This window comes from Elephantulus edwardii, unplaced genomic scaffold (genome assembly GCF_000299155.1).
Source record: "Elephantulus edwardii isolate Elephantulus edwardi_28Jun2011 unplaced genomic scaffold, EleEdw1.0 scaffold00293, whole genome shotgun sequence".
NCBI lineage: Eukaryota > Metazoa > Chordata > Mammalia > Macroscelidea > Macroscelididae > Elephantulus > Elephantulus edwardii.
Genome location: NW_006400043.1, coordinates 1561001 through 1573575, shown reverse-complemented (window position 1 = coordinate 1573575; position 12575 = coordinate 1561001).

Here is a 12575-nt window from a genome sequence, read left to right as displayed (position 1 = left end):
AAACAAATTTTCTCTTATTATTATCTTCAAGAACCATGCACAAAATGTTTCTCATCCTTGGAGTTGGAGCATTTACTTGCTTTCTACTTATCTCATCTTCTTCCCTACAATTTTATAAGATGAAAAATGAAACTTCCCAGAAATAAATCACAGCTGCACTGGTTTTTTATTCAGAAAAATCCAAAGTAGATATTACCACATTTACAGTATAAGCTTCATAATATTTCTAAGGAAGCTGTGGGTAGAAAAGAGCAAAAGAAGATTGTGGAAAAAAATGAGGAAGTTCTGGATTACATTTAAATACTTTACAGAAAATGTAATTATTTAAATTTTTAAAATACATTAATATTTAACCAAAATGTTATAAATGCATTTCTAGGTTTATAGTAAGTTTGATGTTCTTATTAATAAACTATGCTACCAGAGATCACAGAATTATGTATTAGGCCATTAATTTATTAGAATATCTACTATGTCTTTTTGGAAACAGGAGTGACATCCACTTCCTAAACAACATGCCTCCAGAACCTCTGTGAGCTTAGATAAATGGTGATAGTTATAGAAATGCTTCAGGCCTTTTATTCATAGGTTCTCTATGAGTTGTGTGCTTGACTCAAAGTCAGTCAACTACAAAAACTATAACTATGTGTTTAGATGGCACTTCCTGAAATTTTTCAGCGTCAATCAATTCTTTCTGGTACAGCGATTCTACATATTCCCTCTATATTCCTGGGAGGTTTTCAGGGTCATTCAATATATTGTCTACATTTTTGTTGTTGTTGTGTTGTTTCTATGTGCCATCATGTCACCTATGACTCATAACAACCCTATATACAACAGCTCTGAAACGTGCCCTTTCTTGAGCCAACCTCACTGACTCCTGTACACTTAACACTATTGCCTCATTTACTGTATCAATACATCTCATTCAGGGTCTTCCTCTCCTGTGCTGTCCTTCCATCCTTCTGTGCATGACGTCTCCTCCAAGGACTAGTCCATTCTGGCCATGTGCCCAAAATATGTGAGACTGAGATTCAAAATCCTAGCCTCCAAAGAGAGGTTTCATCCTCTCCAACACAGACCTATTTGTTTTCTTGATGGTCTGTGGTATGTTCAAGACTTTTCTCTAGCACCACAACTCAAAAGCATCACTCTTTCTTCTATCATCCTTAGTTATTGTCCAACTCTCTGATGCGTAGCAAGTAATTTCAAAGACCATGGCCAGGATTAGGTGCACCTTAGTCTCTAGACTGACGTTGTTTCTCAGCATTCTGGAAAGGTCTCTGAAAGCAGATATCTTAATGGAATTAATCCTCCCCCTAGTTGATTTATAACATTCTAATACAATTTTTTTCAATTTCCCTCACCTCTCACCACCCATCAAATTGTACAACCAATTGATTCATCCCCTCTTCCCCCTGTACGTCCACATTCCTCTGCTTCCAGCTTCTGCCATCCCTCCTGGATCTTTATACTCCTACAATAATGGTCTTATACAATATTGATCCTTGTGGACCTGAGTTAGTTCACTCAGCATAATACTCTCCAATCCCTCTCAAGTTAGGTAATAATTTACAAAGTTATTGCTCCTGTGTGCTGCATAGTATTCAATTGTGTGAATATACCATTATTTCTCAATCCATTCGTTTGTGGTTGGACATTTGGGCTGTTTCCATGTTCTTGCTATGGTGAATAATGTTGCTATCAGCATTGGTGTACAAATCTGTTTGCGCCTCAATTTTCATATTCTCAAGGTATATTCCAAGGAGTGGAGTAGCTGGGTCATATGGAATTTCTATGTTCAGCTTTTTGAGGAAGTGCCAGACTGCCTTCCAGAATTGTTACACAATTTTACATTCCCACAAAAAAATGTGTTAGAGTTCCTTTCTTGCCATATCCTCTCCAACTTCTATTACTTGCTACCCTGTTAAACTTTGCCACTGTTACTGGAGTGAGATGGTACCTCATAGAGGTTTTGATTTGCGTCTCTTATATTGCCAGTGATTTGGAGCGTTTCTTCCTGTGTCTGTTTGCCATTTGAATATTGTTGTCCTCTGTGAAAGTTCTTTTCTTGTCTTTTGTCCATTTTGTAATTGGGTTATCAGTCTTTTTCTTGTGGAGGCCCAGGAGTATTCTGTAAACTTTTGTTATAAGACTCTTTTCTGGGATGGTATTACCAAATGTTAGTTTCCAGTCTGTAGGTTTTCTTTTCATCCTGTTGAAAAATAGTTTTTGACATGCATAGAGATTTAATCTTTAGAAGGTCTCATGCATCAATTTTATCCTCTTTAAAGTGTGCTTTTCTGGTTGTATTTGGCAGTCTCTTTATACATTGAACAAAACCTTTAAGCTTGATCCTAGTTTGTCTCATATGAACTTTACAGTTTTGGGCTTTACTCCCAGGTCTCTGATCCACCTTGAGTTGATTTTTGTGTTTGTTGAGAGATGTGGATCCTGTTTCAGCTTTCTGCAGATTGAAGGCAAGTTTTGCCAACACCATTTGTTGAAAAGATTATCATTTCCCCACTTGATGCTTTGATTTCCTTGTCAAATATCAGTTGATCATAGATAGCTGGGTCTATTTCTGCGTTCTCAATTCTGTTCCATTGGTCTATGTGTTTATCACTGTACCAGTACCATGCTGTTTTGGTTACTACTACTGCACAGTAGATTTTTAAGTCAGAGTGTGCTATGCCTCCAACCTCATTTTTTGTTTCTCAGAAGTGTTTTGCTTATTCAGTCTCTTGTTTCTCCAAACAAATTTGATCATTTCCCCTTCAATCTCATTGAAAAATGAATTTGGTATCTGGATTGGGATTGCATTGAACATGTAAATTGCCTTTGGTAGGATTGTGCTTTTGATCATATTGAGTCTTCGTATCCATGAATAGGGCACATTTTTCCATTTCTTTAGGTCTATTATTGTGTTTTTCAGAAATGTTCTGTAGTTTTCTTTGTATAAGTCTCTTGCATCTTTAGTTATGCTCTCTCCCAAGTCTCTCAATCTGTGATTGGCTATTGTAAATGGTATCACTTTTTTAATTTCCATCTCTGAGTACTCTCTGTTACTCTAGAGGAATTCTATTGATTTTTTGATATTGATCTTATATCCTGCCACTATACTAAACTGGCCTATTAACTCTAACAGGATTTTTTTTTTGTCATTGGGATTTTCTGTGTACACTATCATATCATCTTCATTTAGCTACAGTTTAACCACCATCTGGATGCCTTTTATTTCCTTCTCTTGTCGTATTGTCCTAGCAAGCACGTCCAATAAAATATTGAAAAGAAGTTGCAACCATCTTTTGATTTCCTGACTCCTGGTTCGAAAAGTTTAATTGCGGAGCTGAGCAAGCCGTAACTGTTAACAACCTCAATCTCTTCTCCATGCATCATTGTACTGCCAATTGGCCTAGTGGTGAGAATTTTCACCTACTTCATGTTGAGCTTCAATCTATATTGAAAACTACAGTCTTGACTTTCTGCAGCAAGCACTTTAAAACACTGTGCATATAAAAACCTTTTTCCAATAGGGTAAAAAGAAAATCTATTGACTGGGAAAAAACAATGGGTAATACTATCTTAGACAAGGCTCTCATAACAAAAGTTTGCACAATACTATCTGGCCTCCACATGAGAAAAAAAAAAGGCAAAAGGCATGGGGAAAAATTTGGGGAGAGGACATTTAGATGGTTAACAGACACATGAAAAATGCTTAGATCACTAGCAATCAGAGATACAAATAAAAAACACGATGAAATATCATCTCATCTTAGTATCAGTGGCATATTTAATAGAAGAGAAAGCCATAAGAGTTGGAAAAGATGTGGAGAGATTGGACACCTCATACAATTGGTGCGATTTTAGAATGATACAAGCACACTGGAAGGGAGTTTGGTGTTTACTCCAAAAGCTGAATTTAGAAATTGCATTTGACCCAGCTTTGCACTGCTGGGAATATGTTGTTTGTTGTTGTTAAGTGCCGTCGAGTCGCAGGCGACTCATAGCGACCCTATGAAGGAGAATCCTCGACGCTTGGGTGCCTTTCATCCTCTCTCCAGGTTCATAGGGTTTCCAGAGGCAAGCTATTATGGAAGTGGATGCCACTCCTCCTTCCACGCTTGTTTAATCGGTAATGGTTGAATAATGTTTTATCTTGTGCTGCTCCTTCATATACCACAAGTAAATTAGAACTGAGACACAGAGATTTGTACACTGATATTCATAGCAGCATTATTCACAATAGTAAGAAAATGGGAAAAGCCCAGATGTCAAATAAGGAAGCAATGGGTTGAGAAATTGTGGTGCATTCACAATGGAATTTTATGCAGCACTCAGGAGTAACAATTTAAAAAAATTCTACATAACTTGGAAGAGACTGGGAGCATTATGCTGTGTGAACTAACTCAGTCTCATATGCACAAATACTGCATATGTCTATAATTTTAAAAGCAGAAGAACTAAGAAAACGTGTATGAAGGTCCAAGAAGGTCAGAGAAGGAAGCAGTGGAACTTAGAGTAGGCAGGGGGGGAAAAATCACAGGATTACATTATGTGGTGAGTACAGAGAGGGAGTGAAGAAAGTGGAACAGATGCATTAGAGACCTGAAAAGAGGGTGGATATAGATCAATGGTGCTTAATTTTATAAAACACAATTTATGTGAATGCTTACATGACATACAATGTGAATGAAGGAAAGTATGAAACACATGTCTTCAACATGCATGGAAACAAACAAAACTTTTTTAAAAATCAACAACTCATCTTTTATTTTGATAATCATAAAACAACTTATTTTTTTCAGCAAATATATCTTAAAAGTGACTGCTCACTTTTCCTTCCTTTTCTTTTTGTTAATCATTTGGTTTCACCAAATTATTTCTACTATAGTTTGATTAAGTAAGAACAACTATGCACAACTTTGTCTGAAAAGTTACTTGAATTTATCTGCGATTTTGCTTGTCTTGTAAAATTTTCATAACTAAAGTCCAGAACAAAACATGTCCTGACAGATTTTTCTCCCCTTTTTTGTTCTTTTGAGATTGCCTGATTATTTATATTGTGGAGGTTTTATAATCTGTCTTCACATTAAGGAGGTAGATTTTTGCCCAAAAGGTGGTCTAGGAAATGTAACTGTTCCTATGGAGATTAAAAGATTGGCTACTTTTTTTTTTATTCTTATATTTTTAAAACCTATAATTTTTGTGTTGATTTTTTTAGAAACATTCCTGTTCTTTCATTTGTTAATAGTAAATGAATGATGTGATCTCCTAAAGCCTATGCCTTTCAATTTAGACGTTTGGAAATGTACTCTTTTTTTTTTAAGAATATCAGAAGGTTTAATTGTACTTAAAAAAGTTCTGAACATGAGAATAAAAGATGGCAATTTGAAAAAGAACAAAAAGGAGACAGTAGTGTTTAATTCCAAAACAGGTTTGTGTCAAGGTTGAGTATTCTTTTTTCTTTTCTTTTAATTACTAATTTCAGTGAAAAATTACCGAGACTTTGGATTTGCATTCATTCCTTGTTGCACTTTTCTCCCCGTCCGCCTCCCAGTACACTCCCCTCTTTGAAAAGTAAAAGAAAAATTCTTTCATTGCTTTACAGACCCTCTCCCAGGTCCACTCCACTATGCAGCCTTTGCTCAAAAATAAAGTTACTCTTCACTAGAAGTATTTTTTGTTTGCTATTTTGCTTCTTTTTTTTCTATTATTTATAACATTGCACACTATATGATATAGCTATATTGACTTGCATGTGAAACAGTATTTACAGCTATGTCATAGTTTGGTTTCATTAAATTATATTATTAATAATACTTACTAATTTGGAGTAATAAGTGAACATAATACCAGTATCTTAGATAAATGATTAATACAAAGCCAAAGATAGGAATAATTATTTACTTTACAATTACTGTACTTCCCTTTCCTATTTGACATTTCATTGACTAAAGCATTAATCACATTCTTTTTTCTATCTTCCTCTGCAGTAGTAGAGTTCAATAAAGAATCATCAAGTGAGGTCATTCACTTGTATTTTCAATGCAAAATATAAAGGCAAAAGTATTCTAGAAACAAAATCCTATTATCAAATACTTGTAAGAAGGATATCACTTTGATAGAAAGAAGTATATTATTTTAAATTATAAGTTATTGTTTTAACAGTACAAAGACATAAGCTCTATCCAAAACTTATTTTTTTAAATTTTTATTCATTTTAATGAACATTTACAGAGATTTTGGATTTCCGTTCATTCATTGTTTGCCTACCCCTGTCCCCCTACCGCCCCCTCCCCCAGTTTGCTCTTCTCTTTGAAAATTAAAATTCCTTCACTGGTATAGAATCCCCCACCCTCCGCCTCGCCCTGAGTACACTCAGCTAGGCAACCTTCATTCTGGACTCTTGTCGAAATTCAGATTCTTATACTAAGATAAAGCTTTGTTCATGAAAACTACCTGGAAAAGTCTTATAGAAAATACTTTCAGTTTTTTCTCCCTAACCAAATTGCCTTTTGGAGTCTGACTTCTTGAAAGCAGTATAGTGTCTCTCTACAGCTTTGTTATTTTTATAGGTGTAACTCTGGCAGCTTAGTGGTAAGAAGTCGCACTGCTGAATAAAAGGAAGGCAGTTCAAACCAAACAGGTGCTTCATGGGAGAAAGACAGACAATCTCCTCCCATGTGAATTGTATCCTCTAAAAGTTTGCTAGAGGTTCAGCTATGAGTTGGTTCTTACTTCATGGTGCATAACAACACAACAATGCTCTAAAACTCTGTACATGGAGATGGTCCTTACTAAAAGGCGGGGGTGGGGGGAGTGTGGAACTTAAAAAATCTGTTCTTTGTGTATAATACTGCAAACTTGGAAAACAAATATCATTTGAATCTGTGGCCCATTGACAAGAAGCTTCACTGCAATCTGGGAGGCTCAAAGTTAGAGTCCATCAGTTGCTCCGTGGGAAAAGGATAGGCAATCTCCTCTGTGTGGTTAACTGCTTCTAAAAAAAACCCACTGGAAAGTCAGCTGTGTGTCAGTCCTAATTCATTTGTATACAGCAACAACAATATTTTACTGCTAGATAGATACCCTAAAGAAAAAAAGACCTGTAGCCCAAATAGACACACATACACGGAGGTACACATATTAATTGCAGCATTAATCTAAATAACGAATGGAAACAACCCAAGTGCCTATCAGTGAATGAATGGATACAAACTGTAGTACATTCACACAGTAGCATAATATGTAATATTGAAACACAATGAAGAATACATGAAACAATATATAACATAGATGAATTTAGAGGACATTGTGCAAAATGAAGTAAGTCATTACAAAAAGACAAATACCCCATATAATTTTTTGGCATACTAAAAATCAGAAGTTATTTTATTACTATAAAAAATGGCAATTTGGAATATTTCAAATAGATGATCTTATTGCTACGTGTTGTAGAGGAGGAATCTACTCATAGCTGACCATAGCATGTTTTCAGGGGCTATAGAACTTTCTCTTGTGAAGCAACTTGCAGATTTGAATTCCTTCTCAGCTGGCAGCCCGGCTCTTTATCTAGTAGGCCACTACACCTACTTTTTCAATGGATGTTGTTGCTGCTGTCGTTGTTGAGTAATACTGAGTTAGAACCAACTTGTAGCGTACCCCAAAGAATATTCAGAAGCTGTAAATCTCACAAGAAGAGATTTCTCATCTTTCTTCTGTGAAGTTGCTCATAGATTTGAACCATGCACTTTTGGGTTAGCAGTACAGTCTTATCACTAAACCAGAGACTCCTTGAAAGTTGGTATATTAGCTAGTATTTAGAGTGGTATAAACATTTTTTAATTGATATTTTGTTCTAAGTTTATAAAGAATGTGGATTTCCATTTATTTATTGTTACATGTTTTCCTCCCTAAGTCCCTTTCCCCCAGTTTACTCCCACCGCCCCCCCCAAGTTCACATTTTCTTTGGGAAAAAAAGTCTTTCATTGTTCCACAATGCCCCTCCCAGACCACTTTACTATGCAGCTCTTATCCTGGATTCTTGTCATACCAATAATTCCTAATCATATATTCCTTTTGTACAGTTCTCTCCCTCATCTATTTCAATGCCATGTACATTATTTATCCCCTGTTTTCTTAGTTTCCCCCCAACCCCCCTGTCAGTCTGGTTTTATAACAGTGACATTAAATTCAAGACTAGATCTTCTGGGGTTTACTTTTACTAGGTAGTGAAATTAACTTTAAAAACATAAATCCTGAATCTCACATCTGTATAAAATTATTTCAAAATATATCATAAAGTTAAATATAAAACTAGAGAAATTTTAGAAGATAACACAAGAGAAAGAGCTTCAGGTCCTGGTGCATAATGGGATATCCCTGGAAGTATCAGTGTTTAAAGGGCTCACCTTCTGTTATAAAACACACTGAAAACATTTCAACAGGGACATATATAGGTCATCATGAATTCTAGTCAAATCAACAATGGATCATGTCTCAGTGAAAAGTTCTTAGACACAAGACATAACCCATTTAAAAAAAAAAGGAACAAGAACTGTATTTCGTACAATATTTTGTTGTAATTGTTATTGCAATTATTTTAATTAAAAATTGTAAATTGATATTGTGTATTGTCAAGTCAGAAACAACCGATTGCTGACCCTCCGGTGGGTTTTCAGTGGCAATAAATCACGTGGAAGGAGATTACTCATCATTCTCCCATGGAGTAGGTGGTGGCTTCAAACCGCATGCTTTTGAGATTGCAGCATAGCTTCCTGCCACTAGGCCACCAGAGCTCCTCATCATTAAATGGAGCTCATCATTAATTTTATTAAAGAGATAAACAATTAAAAACAAACAAACAACACAACCAAAAATCCACCAAAAATTTCCCTGAGTTTAGACTGTCATTTCCTACCTCTCTAATTCACAGATATTTATTTTAGTCTACTCAAGAATATGCCCAAAATACAATATTTTACATCAACATTTAGTATGCTCAAAAGAATTTTGTGGTACTATCTTACTGAAAGTTCACCTTGAGAGCATTAAAATGGTAATCTGACTTGTAAGAAACCTGACTAAGGCTAAGAGGAAACTCTGTGTTATTGTTATTGCCGTTGAGTTGAGCACAATTCATAGCAACCCTATGAACAAAAGGTTGGAAGCCGTTCTATATCTATATCATGGTTATGCTAAGCTTGGTCAATGATTATCTAGAAGAAATATATTAATGCATATCTTGCACTGAACACTCTAATTCTTTTGAGAAACATTTCTTTATGTTTGTTATACAGAAAACTAAAGCTACTTACCTCAAACTAATTCTAACTCAGAATTATCTCGATGGAATTTTCTATATTGAAAATCTCTACTTGAAGAGACTGTTGTTGTTGTTGTTATGTGCCATCGAGTCACCTGCGACTCATAGAGACCATATTTATAACAGCCCTAAACCCTGCTCTATTCTGTACCAATCTTACTGTTTCTGACATACCTACTCGCATTACCCCAGTCACTGAATCAATCCATCTTATTGAGAGCCTTCCTCTCCTGCGCTGTCCCTACACCCTCCCAAGCATGATGTCCCTCTCTACAAACTGGTTCTGCCTTGCAACATGTCCAAAATATGCCAGACGAAGCTACAGAATCCTTGCCTCCAAGGAGGAGCCTGGTCTCACTCTCTCTAGGACGAGTCTATTTGTTCTCCTGGCAGACCATGGTGTATTCAATACTCTTCCCAAGCACCCCAGCTTGAAGGCATCTACATTATCTTTTTTTTCTCTTCCCAGTTTCATGGTTCGTATATTAAAAATGTCCACCTTTTATTTAACAGTCCAACACATAATGAACTATAAGTTTTACCTGGAAAGTTAAGAAAGATATATACTTGTAAACAAGTTTAAAAAATGTCATGTGACAAGGAAAGTGAGAAAGGACTAAATGATTCATGATTTTACACTTAGGAATGCAGGAGAAAGTAAAAGTTCAGCTTCCTTATACTAAAACTATTCATCTTCTACATTGTAAATTCTTTATGATATTCTCCAATGCCTATGTTAAAATTACTTCCATTTTACTTATGCAATTTGATAACATGGTCACAGAGTTGGTCAAAGGCCTATGGGGAAAAATTAATTATTCTTTTTCATTCAAAAAATATTTTTCTCTTGATAAAGAAATGCTGCGATCTTATTTAATAGTCTACAAAGAAACACCAAAGGAGCATTAATACTAAGGATCATAGTCTTTGATACTTTACCTTCTAGTATACAACCTACATAAAACAAAATAATGACAAAATCTGCACAACGATTCTTTGCTTTTCCTCTGCTGAGTAAATATTGTTGCTGACATATCCAATGATGTTTTCTTGTGGATACATGAAAATTATTTGGATCCCAGTGCTAGAGTTAAGTGCAGTAGATCCAGAAGCACATGGCATTAAAAACATCACACTGAATTTAGATACACTTTAATGAAAACATTCATTCATTACCAGTATTCTTAAGTGACTCTCTTAGTCTTTCTGAATTTGGATGGTGCATTTATATGCTATATTTTAGTTATCTGATCCCAAGGGCAGAGTGTCTACTGTCAGTTGTAACTTGCTGTTTTGATTCTCTACATAAATTTAAATGTGAGTAGATATTTTCTGCAATTCTGGGTAATAAAAATTAATCTCAATTTGTACTGCTCTTTTGTCTTTCCCCATTGACAAAGCACACTCCTGGAAAGACTAATCTTCTCTGCTCTTCATACACTGGACATTGTTAGTCCTCAGTATTGAACTTCATTAATAAAACATGGCTTACTATAGACTTGCAATAAAATCTTACTTATAAAGCCACTTTTGTCTCTTAATTTTTGACTGTTCACCTCACTGCCTCATTGTTGTTGTATATGCCATTGAGTTGCATAGTACTTTTTGTTGTTGTTGTTGTTGGTTGCTGTTGAGTGAGCAAGACTCATAACGACCCTATCAACAAAAGACCTGGAGCCTTTCTATAACTATCATCATTTATCAACGTTCATAGAGCTTCCAGAAGCATGTTGTTTAGGAAGTGGATGCCACTCCTGCTTCCAAAGTACTCATAGAGACCCTATGAATAACAGATTTGAACCCTGTCTTATCCGTGCCAACTTTTTTTAACACGCTTGAGTTCATTGCTACTGTCACTGCATCAATCCATCTCTTTGAAGGTCTTCCTCTCTTTCTTTGACCTTCCATTTTTCCAAGCACAATATCCCTTTCTAAGGAATAATCTCTCCTCACATGCTCAAAGTATGTGAGAAGAAATTTTGCCATGCTTGCCTTCAAGGAACATTCTGATTGTATCTTCTTCAAGACAAATCTGCTTATTCTTCTGGCAGTATATGGAATAGTACTCTTTCCAATACCATAGTCAAAGGCATCAATTCTTTTTTTTTATCATCCTTACTCATTGTCCAGCTCTCAGATACATAAGAGATGCTTGGTAAAACCATGGCTTGAATCAGGCTTACTTTTCGCTTTTAATCTTACATCATTTCTCTTCAGAACTTTTGAAAATACCCAAGAACAGGCTTTCCCAATGCAATGCATCTCCTGATCACCTAACTGCTGGTACCAAGATTGTTTATCCAAACAGATGAAATTGTTGACAATTTCAATCTTTCCTCCATCTATTAAACCAGTGGTAAAGATTTTTAATTTATTTATGTTAAGTTATAATTTATATAGAAGGCTGTAGTCTTTGATATTCTGCAGCAAATTACTTAAGTCTAGTTCATTTTCAGCAAGCACAGTTATGGCATCTGCATAGACAGGTTGTTGATGAGTCTACCTCCAATCTTTATTCTTCTCCATAAATTGCAGTGACTTTGAGGGTATAGCTCAGTGGTAGAGCATTTGACTGCATAAATTGAAGTTTCTTGAATTATTTACTCAGCATACAGATTGAATAAGAATGAAGAAAAAAATACATACTGATATAAACCTTTCTCTGTTTTAAATTATCTAATGTTCCCCTGCTCTGTTAAGATCTTCTTAATTTAGGTATAGATTTTATATAGGCATGATTTATTTAGTCTGGGCAAATTGACTGTGACTTATTCTCTTCCTCCACTTTAGCTGAAGTGATAATTTCAGAATACACTTGATGCCCTCCCTTTAGAGGCATTTAAACTATTGTCATACATTTCTGGGAAATAGATGGAGGGTGGGGGGGTTAACACCAATTCCTGGGGCTTTATTTTTTTGCCAGTGCCTTCAGTGCAGCTTGAAATTCTTCCATTAATATCACTGGCTCCTAATCATATGGTACTTCTTGAAGTATATCTGTATTGGACAATTCTTTTTGGTACAGTGATTCTCTGTATTACCTCAGTCTTTTTGCATTTATTTCATCATTTATTTTCATTTTATATTGATTTGCATATAAAATTTGTATTCACCGTGTATCATTCATCTACACTACATTTTACACCTGTCTACATTCACACTGTGTTTCCAACTCATGTACATTATATTTTATAAAATGAATCACTATTGATCTATGCCTATTATTATCCCTACTATTCATTTCCCC